Source organism: Phlebotomus papatasi, chromosome 3 (genome assembly GCF_024763615.1).
Source record: "Phlebotomus papatasi isolate M1 chromosome 3, Ppap_2.1, whole genome shotgun sequence".
NCBI lineage: Eukaryota > Metazoa > Arthropoda > Insecta > Diptera > Psychodidae > Phlebotomus > Phlebotomus papatasi.
This window is the reverse complement of record NC_077224.1, coordinates 67,917,917-67,933,333: the sequence shown is the minus strand read 5'-3', so window position 1 is coordinate 67,933,333 and position 15,417 is coordinate 67,917,917. Positions and strand designations below refer to the sequence as shown.

Sequence of the window (15,417 nt, the reverse complement as noted above, 5' to 3'; positions counted from 1 at the left end):
AATTAGCAAGCAATTAGGGGATGTTCCTACCCCCAATCAATTTCGAAAAAAAATAACTCATTTGGGGTAGATCAATGGACTTCTGAGTCCACACAGCCCAAGACACCTCATCCCCTACACTTAAGGGGCTACCCCTCGAAGACAGATTCATTGTATATGTCGTTCCTAGACGCATCACATTCAAAATACATTAAATCAATCACTAAAACTTACCAAAGAAGCCTCCAGCAGAAAGCATGACGCACCAGACACATCACACTGGGACAAAAATTTTTTCGCACTGAAAAACCTAAAAACGAAATGCAGTTATCAAAGTCCTAGGCTAATGCTTCTCGTTGGCGCAAAAATTGAACGTCGCGAATTTTTACCCAGCCGAACACCAATACATGGTAAATTCGCATACAGACCCCCTTTTTCCATACACGTGTACTAACCCCAGCTACCACACCCCGGACCACCCCCTATCCCGTACGTACACACATCCACCCGCCGGTTGTGCACTCCAGCTTTTGGCGCGCTTTCGCACTCACACAGTTTCAAAAATCTTGTCCAACGCAACAACGACCACCAAATCGGAAAACAAGTTGAAAATTCCATTGGGAAAAAGAGAGCTGACCAAATTGAAAAAAAAACAACCCCTGGAGAACGCCATCTCTGCGACAGCGGAGGAACTGAGCGAAAGGGTTGAAGAATACACCAAAAGTTGGGTTTCTGGGATGAATAAGCCACCAGAGTAATCAACGGTTTAAATTCACATGAATTAAATATTTATTATTATTATGATTTGGTTGAGTTGGTAATGAGGTATGAGAATTTTCACACACCAGACGGATGTCGATGGCCCAGAGGATCTATGTGCCATTTATAACCATATATGGGCCAATTGGGCCAATTTCACAGCAGTTGGATTTTTGACTAAACGTTTTACAATTCTTTCGAACTTAACTCAAAAAACTGCTTAAATACATTCTTTTTAATATTTATTCCTTAATTTTGCTACAAATCACAAACATTTAAAAATTTGGTTTTAAGTCTTATTTAAATTCAATTTTACACGTAATAGGGCAATGTAGGCATGGTTCGCACAGAGTGAACCTTCAAACGATATGAATTTTCTCTTTGTTTGCGAAGAGTTGGTTTACCATTTGTCATCTCGTCTCATGAGCTTAATAAATTATCTATCTTCTGGCTAAGAAATGACGAACTAGCTCTTTGTAAGCAAAGAGAAAATTTGTGTTGTTTGAAGATTCACTCTGTTCGAAGTATGCCTACATTCCCCTACCCGTAATACTATAAATTCTACAAAAGGCAAAACATTTTTGGTAAGTAAAAAATCTATTTTGACTATACTTAGGGTGTTTCTATACTTAGGGTGGTGGCATTACTTGTGGTCCGTCTTCATTTATGGCCTCATCGCAATTTTTTTGTTAGAAAATAATTCAAAAAACCAAAAAAATGTGAAGTGTTTTATTATAAAATATCAAATATTTTTAATTTTGGGATTTTTAGAAATTATTTTGTGACATTGTGTTATAGTATTTTTTGCAAGGAGACCAGTAAAGGCAAAGACCATAATAATGCCGCCACCCTACCATTTTTTTTTCTAAAAATTTCACCAAGATACTTACCAATTTTTTTGCATTCATTTCTAAATAATAAAACCGATTCCACATAGGGTAAGTGTGCCAAAATCCGGCCAGCTTGCAATTTTGGCCACCTTTTCTGTTCCTCGAATTTCCATGAATTTTTAGTTTTTACATACTTTAGAGATTGTACAATGCAAAAGAATAACAAAAAATGTAGCTTCGACAAACAAGATGACGTGAAAAAGGCATTGGAAGAATTCCTGAAGGGCAAGAAACTATGAGAATGAAGGTGGTCGAAATAGGGCACAAAAGCTATGCCTACATTTTTATTCATTTTAAAATGTATTAAGAATGATTTTGGAGTAAATAAAGACGATAAACTGTCTACAAGGTTCGAAGCAACACTCCTTAAAAAGAAGTAATAAAAAAATCAATTTTTATTAAAGATATTACATTTCGAGCTTGAGACTTTGGCGCTTGCATGCAATTATGCCGAAATTTGGCACATTTACCCTACCAAATTCTAAAAGAATTAAAACATTAAACACCTTTTTAAATTCATCTTTATAGAAACACAATTTACTTAGACATACTTGAAGTTAAGTCATTAATCTCTTTGAATTAATCTGTCTGACGTAAAATTATGACAAGTTGCTTTTTTCATTTATAGTTTGAACATATTTCTATATTTTTAATAAATGATAAATCAAATTTAATAATTCCGGTAATTCATACCGGTTGTAAATAATGGTTTTCCTTTGCCAGAAAATTTTTACTGATTTTATACATTAAATATTTGTTTATGATTTCCGCTTTGATTATCTATATACCAAAATGTGGTGTATGCTTTAAAGTTCAAAGAAAACATTAAACTTGTTCTTGCTTAGACGAAATAAAAATTCACTAAAATTGTCTGGAAAATTATTATCAAAAATGCTATGAGTTTAGAAGACAATTCTAGTTAGTTCTTTAAAAGAAAAGAAAATGACTAAAACACAAATTTTAGGTATACACTGAGAGAAATCCGAAACAGTTAAAATAACATTCCGGAAATATCTACAGTAGACTCTCGCAAATTCGGCTCTTTTAAGATCGGGCTACTTTTAAATTCGGGCAGCGGTTACATTTGAAAAAAGTTTGTTGTCATTTTTCAAGTTTGATTATGATTATCAAATGAATCAAATATGCTCAAATTTAGCATGGTTTGTCTTAGTTTTGATGTGATTTTGCATTATTGAGGGATTTTCATGCAATTTACGATATATATCAGCGTGTAAACTCAATATCTATATGCACATGTCGCCCGAATTTCTGCCTAATTCGGCTGACATTTCGGTCCTATATGCCCGAATTTGAGAGAGTCTACTGTATTAGGTGAGATTCTTAACAATCTCACCTACTATAATCCTAACAAAATTTCATGTCGTCCGATCGACCTCAAATTTGGCCAAAATGTGTTTCGCCACTTCCTGATTCCGAATATATATGTGGCTAAGTTACGTTCCCGGCCGGCCGGCTGGCCGGCCGGCCGGCCGGCCGGCCGCTCTTTGGAGCTTAATAGCTCCTAAACTAAAAAAGATATCGACTTGCGGTTTTCGGCAAAGGTTATATATCGGGTGAAAATTGCAACTTGGTGCATAGACCCCCCACCCCCCACCCCTCCTTCCGCCATTTTGAAGACCCTCCTTTTTTGTTTTCTCAATAGCTCCGCCCCTATGGCATAGAACGGGCTCAAATTTTAGTATGTTATAGCTGGGCCTTAGAGCTTTCCATCAGTACCAAACTTAAGGTCCCCCGACCCCCTTGACCCGAGCTATAAGGGTCCAAAAAAATTTTCTTAAAATGGCCATAACTCCGGTTCTAATTGTCAGAATTTAAAAAGTGAGGGCTTTTTGGAAAGCTCTCGTGAAATGCCACTTCCCCTTCTAACATCGCAAGTTCATAAAACCACCGCTAGGAGCGCTTTTTTTAAAAAGAAAATTTTTAAATCTTAAAAGTTAAATAACTCAAAAATTCCTTATGCAATCGGGCTGAAATTTTAGTATGTTGTAGCCGTTGATTATACCTATCAAACAAAAAAAACCTTAAGTCGATCCATAATCCCTGACCCGAGCTATAAGGGGTCAAAGTTCGAACATTGACCGGCCTCTATCTCCGGTTCTAATTAACATAGCGACATAAATTTTACCTTTTTGGTTTCGTCTCGATGAGCACTTTCAGATGGAAGTTCAAAAAGTCCCCATAGGTGGCGCTGTGATAGCGTCAAAATTCATCGAAATTCAAAGTCACTTTTCTCAAAAACGGCATTGTGCAAGTTAATGAAATTATAGTATGTTGTAGTCCAGTCTAGGACGTTTCCAAAATGGTGCGTATGTGCGCTGTGGTTTCAATAGAACCGGAGATATGAGGGGTCAAAGTTCACAACATTCAAAAAATCATATCTCCGGTTCTATGTGACCGATTTTAATGAATGAGGGCTTAAACGAAAGATCTCACCAAATGCTACAACTTTCTAGAATATTTTAACTTCGTGGGACCAACACCAGGGGCGCCACAGTCGAAAAACCAATTTCAATATCACATAACCTCAATTATCTCGACTGTCGCTGAACCGATTTTGATGATTACTTCGACATAATTGTAGAGCACATTTGTCTCTACATTTCGTCCATACATCATTATCCGCTCAGACTACGCTATCACTCCGATTTTGCCGTTTAAGTGTGAAAAAATTGATTTTTCCCATAATAACGCTTTGAAACCACTCAGATGCCAATTTGACTGCCTCTACTCCACCAAGACACTTAAAATAGGGGTTTAAATGGAAAGTCCCGCAAAATACAACAATTCTTTGATATAGTTGAAGTTCAACAAATGACTACTTAGGGAACTCTGGATGAAAAAACGAGTTAAGAAACAAAAAACCTCGCTTATCTTGGCTTCTGAGTAATCGATGAGATCATGTTCTATGAGAAAATTATAGAGAACATTCTGGTCTACATTTCACCCATATATCACTTTTCTGTCAGTTCATCCAAATCCTTGATATTTTGGTTTAAATACAAAATTTGTATAATTTCACGAATTTTATTCAAGATAACTGAATGGCGTCTCTCAACTTCAGCTCTAAATCGAATTTGCATGCACTCCGAGTTAGCTCACGTTAAGAATCTCACCTACATAAGCCGGTTAGGATTATCTGTCCCTTTTACTCTGCAGTATTGCTCCGAAATCGGTGTAAACATTATGCTTTAAAGGTGTTAGGGGTTAAAGTTACCATTTTCTATGTTAATTTTACCCCTAAAAAGGTGTAAAATTAACCTAAAAATTGTTCAAGGTTTGAGAAAAAACAGTTAATAGCACCCCCGTTTTTTCTGTGTAGGGAAAGGTTTTAGGGGTTTCGCACATAAGGTAAAGTGCCCGGGTTCCTCGACTCGACCGATGGGTCAATTTTGGAATTTTTGAATGTCAATTTCTATGAATTTGTCACTGATTCGTATTATTTATGGAATAAGTGACATATTAATGTTAGATCATATGCTAAATATTATAGCAAATATAAATAAATTGAATAAATGATTTACCTGTCGAGTCGAAGAACCGGTCGAGTGCGGGCACTCTACCGTACTCTAAACACTTGTTATTTTTCCATATTTCTTTAATGAATTCGATCTATCTATGGCATATTTTATTAGCTAGTCTAAAGTTACACATTTCCTGAAAAAGTAGATCAGATTCATAAAAGAAATATTTGGAAAATACGAAATGTTCGAAACCAGAGGAGTGCGAAGCCTCAAAGCCTTCCCTCATAGTATTTCCACTACTGTAGAAATTTTTAGGTTATGTTTTATTATCATTATAGATTGTAGAATACGAAGCCCGACCATTTTATAATTTAAAAAGCGATTTTATCCGTAAAACTTAGAATTTATATAATTCAGAAATGTTTTTCAAATTTTAAGAGTTCTACTGTAAAATAAATCACGTGCAATTAAATACTCATCTCTTCCTCAGCAAGAAAAAACTGGAACTAAAACAATTGTACTTTTTAAAATATTCTACAACATACTCTATACACTTTTATATTTTATTAATTCTTAAAATATTCTTATTACTAGGCATTCAAGCTTTCCAGTAAAATCCAAGAAGCGTCCAAGTAGTTTTATATTTGTGAACTGTAAAAGAAAACTATATTGTCAATTTTTAAAAGAACCCTAGGTCTTTAACAAAAAAATATATATATTGCGAAATATATTTAGTTCAACATAAACAAGAAGAATGGATAGATTTAATACAATTTAGAGAACTGGAAGGATTTTAATTCTTTATATTGCTTTAATTTGTAAAAGCATTGTATTTCGTCGATTTTTGATATGTTTTCATCATTATTCTCATATATATCAATTAATAATTTGATTAATAATAAATAATCAATTAATTTGCAATTTCAAGAAAATCTTGAAATGTAATTCAACTCATATGAACAACTGCATAAACTATATTACCTAGTTTTCGTTTGATCCGATTGCTGTTTAGTACCGACTACTAAAATACAACAAACATGTTTATTACGTCAGGAGATTTTCTTGATCATCATACAATATTTTTAAAAACTTCTAATCAGCAAAATAATTTCTGAAAATATCTGACGAGAGTATTAATAAGTAACATAAGGTATAAATCTAAGCATTAGGCAAGACACATTTTATTACAATTATTATAATCTGAAACTACATTAAACTACCTTTTTTTATTAATTTTCAATTAAGCTCTTGCTTGACTTCAACCGTAGGTCTGTCCAAATTCTAAGTCGGCAGCAGACTAAACAGATACACGTATTGATAACAAATTATAGATATAACTATAAAGTCGTATGCAAAATTTTTCCCCTTTATTCCCTTCATCGCGGATAAGCACTAAATTCTGATATTAGAAAACTCAAAAATTTAAATTAGGAGCATAAAGAACTTAAGTAGTTCAATGCTAAGTATTAAAAAAAAAGCCTAAATAATTTTAATTCTAATTTTAAAATCCTGACCTATGCAAGTTATACGGGGTTCAGACCTATGGCTTAGCCCGTTGGCAGCCAAAATCCCGAAAGCCAAAATCCCGAAAGCCAAAATCCCGAACGCCAAAATCCCGAAATGGCCAAAATCCCGAAAGCCAAAATCCCGAATGTTCAAAATCCTGATTGAAATGAAATTATATGGAGGAAAATGTTTAGAATAATTTCCCAAGACACAGAAGATTTCCCTTTGCCTACAGCAAGCGCGGGTACAATCGTGGGAGTAGCTATAACACTCTTAAGAATTCGGGATTTTGGCTTTCGGGATTTTGACCCTTTCGGGATTTTGGCTTTCGGGATTTTGGCGTTCGGGATTTTGGCGTTCGGGATTTTGGCGTTCGGGATTTTGGCGTTCGGGATTTTGACCGGGACCCGGCTTAGCCATATGGCTTATCTGTTATAATTTCTAATTAGTCAAGATATTTTGGAAAATTTTACTTAGGATTGGATTATTAAGGAGAAATCGACCGCTCAGAATAAGAAACGAATAACTAACAGTAAACAAATTTTACAGGAGAGCGATATGAAGCTAAGATTATACTTGCAGAGTATAGGAATTTTGAGATTTACAATCTCTATAGGGGAGACTGGAGCAAAATTTGTCAAATCGAAAATTTCAATATTCAATATTTTCTAAAATAAAAGAGACTGAGGCTTGAAATTTTTATTATAAATAGCCTTCATGAACCTTCTTAAACTTACAAAGTTTCAAGGAATTCGAGGAAGGATTCTGTAAAATAAAAAATAATGAAATTTTGAACCCTATTTATGGAATATTTGGCTTACAGAAAATATCAATACTGATTTGCTCAATTTAAGCACATTTCTCGTTAAGATAGAGAAAAATTGTCTTCTACAAAGTTGTAGAGGAATAAATTTCCTATAAAAATATATCTATTTGATATTTTTAACGTTTGGAAGCTAGCTGTATACTTCAGCTAACATCTGATACTAAGGTTAAATTGTTTTTCGAAAGTTTTCCATGTTGTTGTCAGTATCAGTTATCATATGACAATTCTCAGTGGTATGCTAGATGCAGATTTCGGAGACTTCTGAAAATTTTCACATGGGAAGTCTTATAGTTTCGTTGTCATTAACATCCTAATAAAATAACTCAACCGCGAAAGTTTATAAAGTTGTTTATTATAATCATGACTATACTCACAAAAGTTATTCATGTCCATGTGACAATTCTCACAAGTATGCATAATACGCCCCATAGCAATAACTCAAAATTAGAAATTTCACAACTCTGTGGAATCTTTTCAACCTCGTCCCCCCCCCCATTCATTAGAAAAATTTACAAAACTTCTCCAATTATATATACCACTCTTCAACAGAAGAATGCTAAAGATGGGTACGTTGCATAACAATACTCATTGATAATTTGCGGGTGGCAATTAGGATGGGAAGTTTTGGTCGCGAACCACCCAACATGCAAGTCAATGGTGTGTGAGTGAACTGAAAGTCAATGATGGAAACAAAATTTCATTAATTTCATGATCAATTAAGGTTCATTCAATTTATTGACTGAATGCTGCTATTATGGTCTCGAGCTTGACCCGATGTCCTTTGCACAGCTTCGCATTATATTTATCGGATTCCATTCGGGGTGGGATGATACTGGGTTGTTCATTGATATGTACATTTCGCTTTCACTGTGCTTACGGTTAAATGTGCAGATGGAAAATCAACTGTCTCTATATTATATTGGACCGTAATGTCGATTTAAGCGGCGAATTGTCTAAATTCTTACACCGGAACTCAGTCTCATGGCGTTGTTGGAAATTGCCGTAAGCATAAAATTGCTGGGGAAATGGGTTTTTTTGCCTGGGTTCTATATGTTCTTTGGATCCTCTGAACATGCAGGACTTGGGATATTTTGCATTGAATGTTCAATGGGGACACAAAAAAAAGTGTAACAAAGATAGGTGAGTGTTGGCCTTAACAGAAAAGGATATAGAGAGAGATTTTATGTAATTACTCGAGCCTCTATGTTCCTAGGAAACAAAAAAAAATATACCACTCGCACATTTTTTTCATGCGATCACATCAGGTGAAAGCCATTTCCACCCCTTTTATGCATACAATATTTTAGTCCTTCCGCCGACCGGAGGAGTATCTTTTTTCGACGAAAGAATTGCCCCATTTGAGCCACTCATTTTCTCACCAGAACTAACTGAAAAATTGGGAGAAATGTACAGAGTTTCTTTTTTTTTCTGCGGGGGTGGATGCCACCGAAACATCTCTCGCATTTAACCACCCAGCTAAAATGGATGGACATCGTAAAAACAAATCTCCATCATTTCCGCAAAAGTTGCAACCCTCGCGTGTTGGAGATGATACCAAAAAATGACTTTCACTAAATGACCAGGGACCATTAGAAAGGTGCGTATGATGGACCAGGCTGAGGGGGTGGATTTTTAATGAGAGCTCCATCATAAAAGTCTGACGATGATTTCAAAAAATCGTCCAAGCAAATTTCAGCCATATTAGTCCTTCTCTCTACCCCAAAAATTTCAGCCATTATTCCCTCTTTTTGCACACACCACCCCCATAATGGTTGCCTTCCAGTGTCGCTAACCCTTTAACCCTTTCACACACACACATACACACAAAGGCGCACCCGACGCCATCGTTACGACGCAAAAAGCCGTCCTTATACTCGTGTCGTTTTTGTTTTTGGACTCTTCCAAAACCACCCCCTGATTCTTTCTCCCGTGCTCAACCCACCCAACCACCCGAAGCCTTTCGTCCAAAAAGACATTGCGCACGCTTTGTATCCCATCGCTTGGTGACCAGAAGGTGCCCTTAGCGACTGAACCAAGAGGGTGTCCGTCCACTTCTTCACTCTTCATATTTCTATCCCATATATCTATCTTCTGCACATCTCCAAATCAAGGCGATAGACCTCCAGCCTACAATCCCAAAAAACTGATCCTACATATAAATGAATTTTCAAAATAGAGCACCTAGGCTTTTACGCGAGAATAGTGTTCTAAATAATTTCTGCTCGAGGGATTTTTTTCTTCCTTTGATTCGGTTGCTGGCTCAAAAAGCCGCCACTGCACGGGCTTTTGATGACGCTGGCATACAAAAACTAAAATGTGTGTATGGTATTTTCCCAACTCATACCCCAGAGCGGCTCAGCAAGGGGCGCCCGGGGCCACCCACTGAAACTGCTGATACGGTCGGATATATGCGTTGGTTCTATGTGCCGACTATGCATACATGCTTGGCTGTTGCTGATGCGAAAATGTTGATGGTGGAGCAGTAGATCGAGAACAAGGGTGGTGGAACGACAAGAGATTCCCTCACTGAAAATTCATCCCCCGCACTGTTTCCCTTTTCCAGGGTGTTTCCTCCGCCAAGGGAAAGACAATCAGGGTGATTGGTGCGACGACTTAAAATATAGGGTGCAAGGAACGTCTATTGACACTTTAAGAACTCGTGGCAGCACCTATTGACACCCTACTCTGTACTATTTGGGATATGAAATATATGATTACTAGATACATTAAATAATTTTCAACATTTTGACAAAAGTGTCAATAGGGGTTCCCTGTCGAACAGACGTTCCTCCGACCTTAAGTATGGAAGGAATAAATGTTTGACTGCAAGGGTATTTCGAAATGAACCTGTTGGAGAATCTTGGGCAATAGTAAACGTTGGATAATTGTAAACACTGTGAGTTTTAAAATTAGATACAGTAGAGTTCCTCAAATTTGAACGTTTGGGGGGTATAGATGACATTTCTCACTCCTCAAATTTGAACAATATTTTCAAAAACATAACGGAATTCTTGTAAAATTCACTTTTCCTAAATTAAGATAAACAATTTTAGAGAATATATAAATTTAATTTATTGTGAAATAGATGGAATTTGTTGCGAAAGTTAATATAATACCATAATATTGAGAAAACATAAGAGAAAAATGGCACTCCACGCAAAATTTTCTACACATAACCTCAAATTTTACATTTTGAACTCAACCGTCGTTCAAATTTGAGGAACTCTATGTAAATATTAGACTTCAGAGATTCAGACCCATATGGATCCCTATCTACTGAAAGAAATCGACTTAAATTCAGGTATGTAGGCACAAAAATTAGTGTTTAAAACTACCTCATGTTTACTACTACCCGAGTTCTCCCTAAATCTTTGAAAATCTTATAAATGATTCGTTACTGAAATAAAAATTTCTTGTTACCTAATTAAATCCCCTTACAATATCTCTGATAAAAAAAAATAAAGAAATTTTCTATTCCAATTCGAAATAGAGGGGTGTTACCTTTTGAGCAGATCTACAAGGTAGCGGAAAAAATTAGAATATTTTAGAAATTCCACATATTTAGGGCCTAACGATGAATTATTTTTAGTTTAGCAATCGATTAAAATGTCCTAGGTAAATAATGGTTAAAGTCGCATGTCAAGTCAATGTGAATTCATACCCACTATTGGTTAAAGTAATTAGAGCACTAGTCTAGATAACGAGACGTCCGACATCAATCCTGGAGGCAGGCAGGAACTTTTCCTAACTCTACTCTGAAGATGGTTATTCAGTGATTTAAGCATCACTGGCTCTGATTGAAGATTCTTTGTACAAACATATTTTTGATACTGAACTTGAGTTTGAAATTCTAACGGATATTTAAACGTTATCAAGTTCAGAAAAAGTATTTTATTATCAGAAATTTATATGATTAGAGCCTCTCAGGCCTGAACTAAAACAAAAACCGAAGTGAATTTGATGGTGCCTGTTGGCATTTTTCGAAATGACACGAAAATTCACGTAGGGAAAATGAGAGGTTTTTAATGTGAAAATTGTTTAACTCCTTAGAGTTAAGTCATTTTCACAAGTAAATCCTTTTAATAATTTAGTTAAATACAGTTATTTGGGTTAATTATGAATAATAATCGATATTACAACAAAAACATTGGGATAAAATTTTGAGCTGGAAGACTCATATTTTTTTGAGCTGTCCCAAAATTCAGGACAGGTTTGAGAAAAACCCTTTTGTACAACACTATTTTGGTTAATAAGAAATGCAAAAGTACATATTACAAGAAAGGACACGACCTGCTAATAAGGATAAAATAGAGAAGAAAATATTTTGTCGCATTTCAGAGATTTTTTGCAACCGCAGCGCCGCCAGACGTTTGCCAAGTGAGTTATTTGTGTATCTATCTTTCACTCACAGTTGAATTGCGCGCGATTTAAGAACTTTCCATTTGAAGTGATATTTGCATTTAATTTCTTTGTATTTCTGCAAGATTCAAGTAAAAGGGTGTGTAGTGAACAGCTATCCGTCTTCCGACAAAGATATCAAGAAAGCAATTTATTTCTTATGAGTTTTTATTTCTGTTATCTCTTTTTGGCGCAAAAATATTTATCATGACACTGTGAATGAGCGGCATTAGTGTTACCGTATGGCTATCTGTAATTTCCATTAAAATTATCAACACAAAATTTCCGATATTACACGACTTTTAACGAGCACAGGTCTATTAGACCAACGAAATAGTGTAACATCAACAAGGTGGTGACCACTGAAGGTGCGCTAGAAAACATTAACTTTTTGCGAAATCTGTCTCACTGAAGGATTTGTGTTAATCTTGCCGCTATTTAAAAAACTTTTTTTTTTAATATTTTTTATCATCTCTTTTTTAACTCAATTACTACACGATTGATTGAAAATTAATTTTGGGAAACACAAATTTTCGGAAAATTTGATAAGACATTTTATACAGTAAAAGCTAAGTAAAATAAATTAAAATAAAGCTAAGACTAAAACACATCTTATTTCAAAATGAGGATTTCAAAATTCCCCTTTTTAAGTAAGATAAAACGAAAAATTAATATAAAAAAGAATTAACAGAGTAAAATTAAAATTAAAATTAGGATTAACAGAGTCAGTAAGACATCGAAACTTTTAGTAAATATTTTTTAAGAAATCTAAATATTTATACTTAATAACTAAAGGAATATAAGATAAATATAAAATGTTCGAAGTCAGATTATATGCGAAGCCTAAAAATCTTCCCCTACAAAAATAAGTCTTACTTATTCACTTTTCCAAAATAAACATGATATTATAATTAATTTTAAATTTTTGTACTAATGATGCTTTTCTCCTTTTTTTAACCTTTGCAAATTTTATATTTCACTTGTTGAATTTGATAAGACTCTGATCAGGTAATATAATTTAAAAAAAATTACCTTTTATACATGGTGTTCAAAGATTTTTTAACTTAATAGATTTTTACTATCACACAGTTGAGGTTTTTTTCACTCTTTTGTGCTTTATGAACTAAGTATAATTCAGTCCAGCTTTCTCTTGGATTTATTGATTATTTAGAAATACATAGCAGGGGAAAGTACTCTCCTTTCGAACGTTCATGCTTTCGAATAATGTGAACTTTCTTTTAGTTTTCCTTAAGAGACTTATATAATTCTATTAAATATTTGTTGACTTATCGTCAATTGTTGATAATTTCGTGATAATTTAGTGTAAATCTCTTACGAAAAACAAAAGAAATTTACATTATTCTAAGGCATAAACGTTCGAAAGGAGAGCACTTTCCCCTACATTGCCCATATAATTTATTTATTATCCCAAAAATTTGCATTTTTGAAATTCATGATTGCGTTAAACACTCCTACCTTCTCCTTGGAATTTATAAAGTTTAATGCAGTCTTTTAAATTTCCTAAAGCGGTGTTTTTAGTCCTGGATAAGTCTCAATTGATTATCCTTATTAGACCAAATAGGTATGAGGTAGTAAATACAGTAGAATAACTTCTACTTATAAAGTATTCTCTTTAAAAATTAATTGAGCGATAAAATTAAGTAAACCCACAATTTTGGATTGCCAGTGAACTCATATCTGTATTTTCTGATTTGATTCGAGTTACAATGAGTTCGTCCCTGGATTAAATAATTAATTTAATCATGGTCAATAAATAATAATCAGCATTTTTTTCTCAAATGAATATAGGTCGAATCACCTAACGTAAAATAAACCATTATGTTTTTTAACAGAATAAAGCCCTAATATCAAATAAGCTTTCAAATGCGAAAAGATGTGTACACCACTTGAAGAATTTGTACCATCTTGTGACTCAATTTCTCTCATAGCATTATTTATCCATGCATTCAGTGCATGGCATTTGTGTGTGAGACAAAGTGGACACTCAAAGTTAGAGACATATCAAAAACAGCCCTAAGGGTGAGGGCGTACAAGGATTTCAAATATTCGCCGTAGTTAAAATTTGAGTGAAACCCTTTTGCTTTTTCGTCCAAGTCCATCGGTGATTCTGAACCAGAGAAAACGCACATTATTTTACAGTGAATTGCTCTCCCATGTGCTGCAAGGTGGTTTTTATAAATTGGGTTTGGGGTATGGTGATGGGGTGTGTTTTGAGAGCTAATAAGAGGATACTATGCGGGGTTGGCAACAGGGAGGAATTCACTCTCATTTCAAAAACTGAAGACTCATTCGCACTTTTTGCTGTGGAAAATCCAACGAGGATTTTGCCAGTTATCCAGACTCTCTGGCATATAGGCTGTGTGTGCACAAAAAGCGAGCGAAATTTATATAGATTTCCGCACATGTATAATATAGGGTTGGAAAATGGAAAACGTGCGAAATAGAGAGCGAGAACTTTGTATGCGTCAGGGATTTTATTTCATGTGCGGGTTTTTGCTAAAAACACATAAGTACAAATTGTATGTAAATTATATACCTTTTGAATTTGGAAAAGGCTCTTTTGCCATATCCAAAAAATTTATATACACGGGCTGCCTCTATGGTGCTGAGGCAGCAGATAAAATTATTTATCCAGCATACCACCCACACGCACACACATTACCCCAAAACCCATAGTTTCTGGCCTAAAATACACAAAAGAGCTAAGAGAATTGCGTTAATTTTTAACAATACCCACTCCAACTAATGTATTTGCAATGGAACAATTTTTCTCTCATTCATCATCAATCGATATTTTGACCAAATTGCCTATCTGTCAAAAGTTTTATTTTCAAAAAAAAAATACCGTGATAGAAAATCTATGATATAAATCTAACTTCTATTTTCGATCATCCTCTAAATGCTCTCTAAAAGCAAAATCAGTCAGTTTTTGCAGTTTTCAGACATAGAGAATCCATTATAAACGAGCACCGAAAGTACACTTGAGAGGTAAAGTGGCACATCACAATTATTGATTTTGAACCATCAAAAACTCAAAACTTGCGATACTTCAGGAGTAGTGCATTCCAAATGCACATACGGATATTAATTCAATGAAATAAATGCAGTTTTTGAGTGCTCTGCTGAAGTCAAGAGGTTGGTTCATGTACAATTCCAATTTTGAATATTTTAAAAAAAAGAACTCTAAAACAGGACGCTCTTGAATTTAGAAATTGATTTTGACACTAAAGGATTTAAGGGTATTAAAACGCCCAGCAAGATTTAAATTTTGGGAATTCTTAAACATAAATACGACAAATTAAAAAATATATCAAAATGTCCCACAAACTTTACAAGTATTACAAAATTATTCAAAGAAATTGAATAAAATTTTATCATTATGTTTATATTAAATTCACTGATCCTTGTATAACGACTAGTCTAAATTCAATATCTTTAACGAAATTCATTATAGAGGAAAGTGTCTATGCTTTGCACGCTCCCAAGCTTTATAATGACTAAATTTTTCGTATGTTTTTCAATTAATGTGACTCATCGTACCCATATTTTAAAAACT

General features: G+C 34.6%; 1 protein-coding gene across 1 annotated transcript in view; it reads right to left on the bottom strand.

The window, feature by feature from the left end:
• The window catches only part of LOC129807290 (homeobox protein prospero-like), a 304,968-nt gene extending 304,676 nt beyond the window's left edge, over positions 1 to 292 (bottom strand). Inside the window, exon 1 of the mRNA XM_055856457.1 lies at positions 214 to 292. The gene's annotated coding sequence lies outside the window, so the exon portion shown is untranslated. The remainder of the gene's footprint in view (positions 1 to 213) is intronic.
• Positions 293 to 15,417: the final 15,125 nt, after the last annotated feature.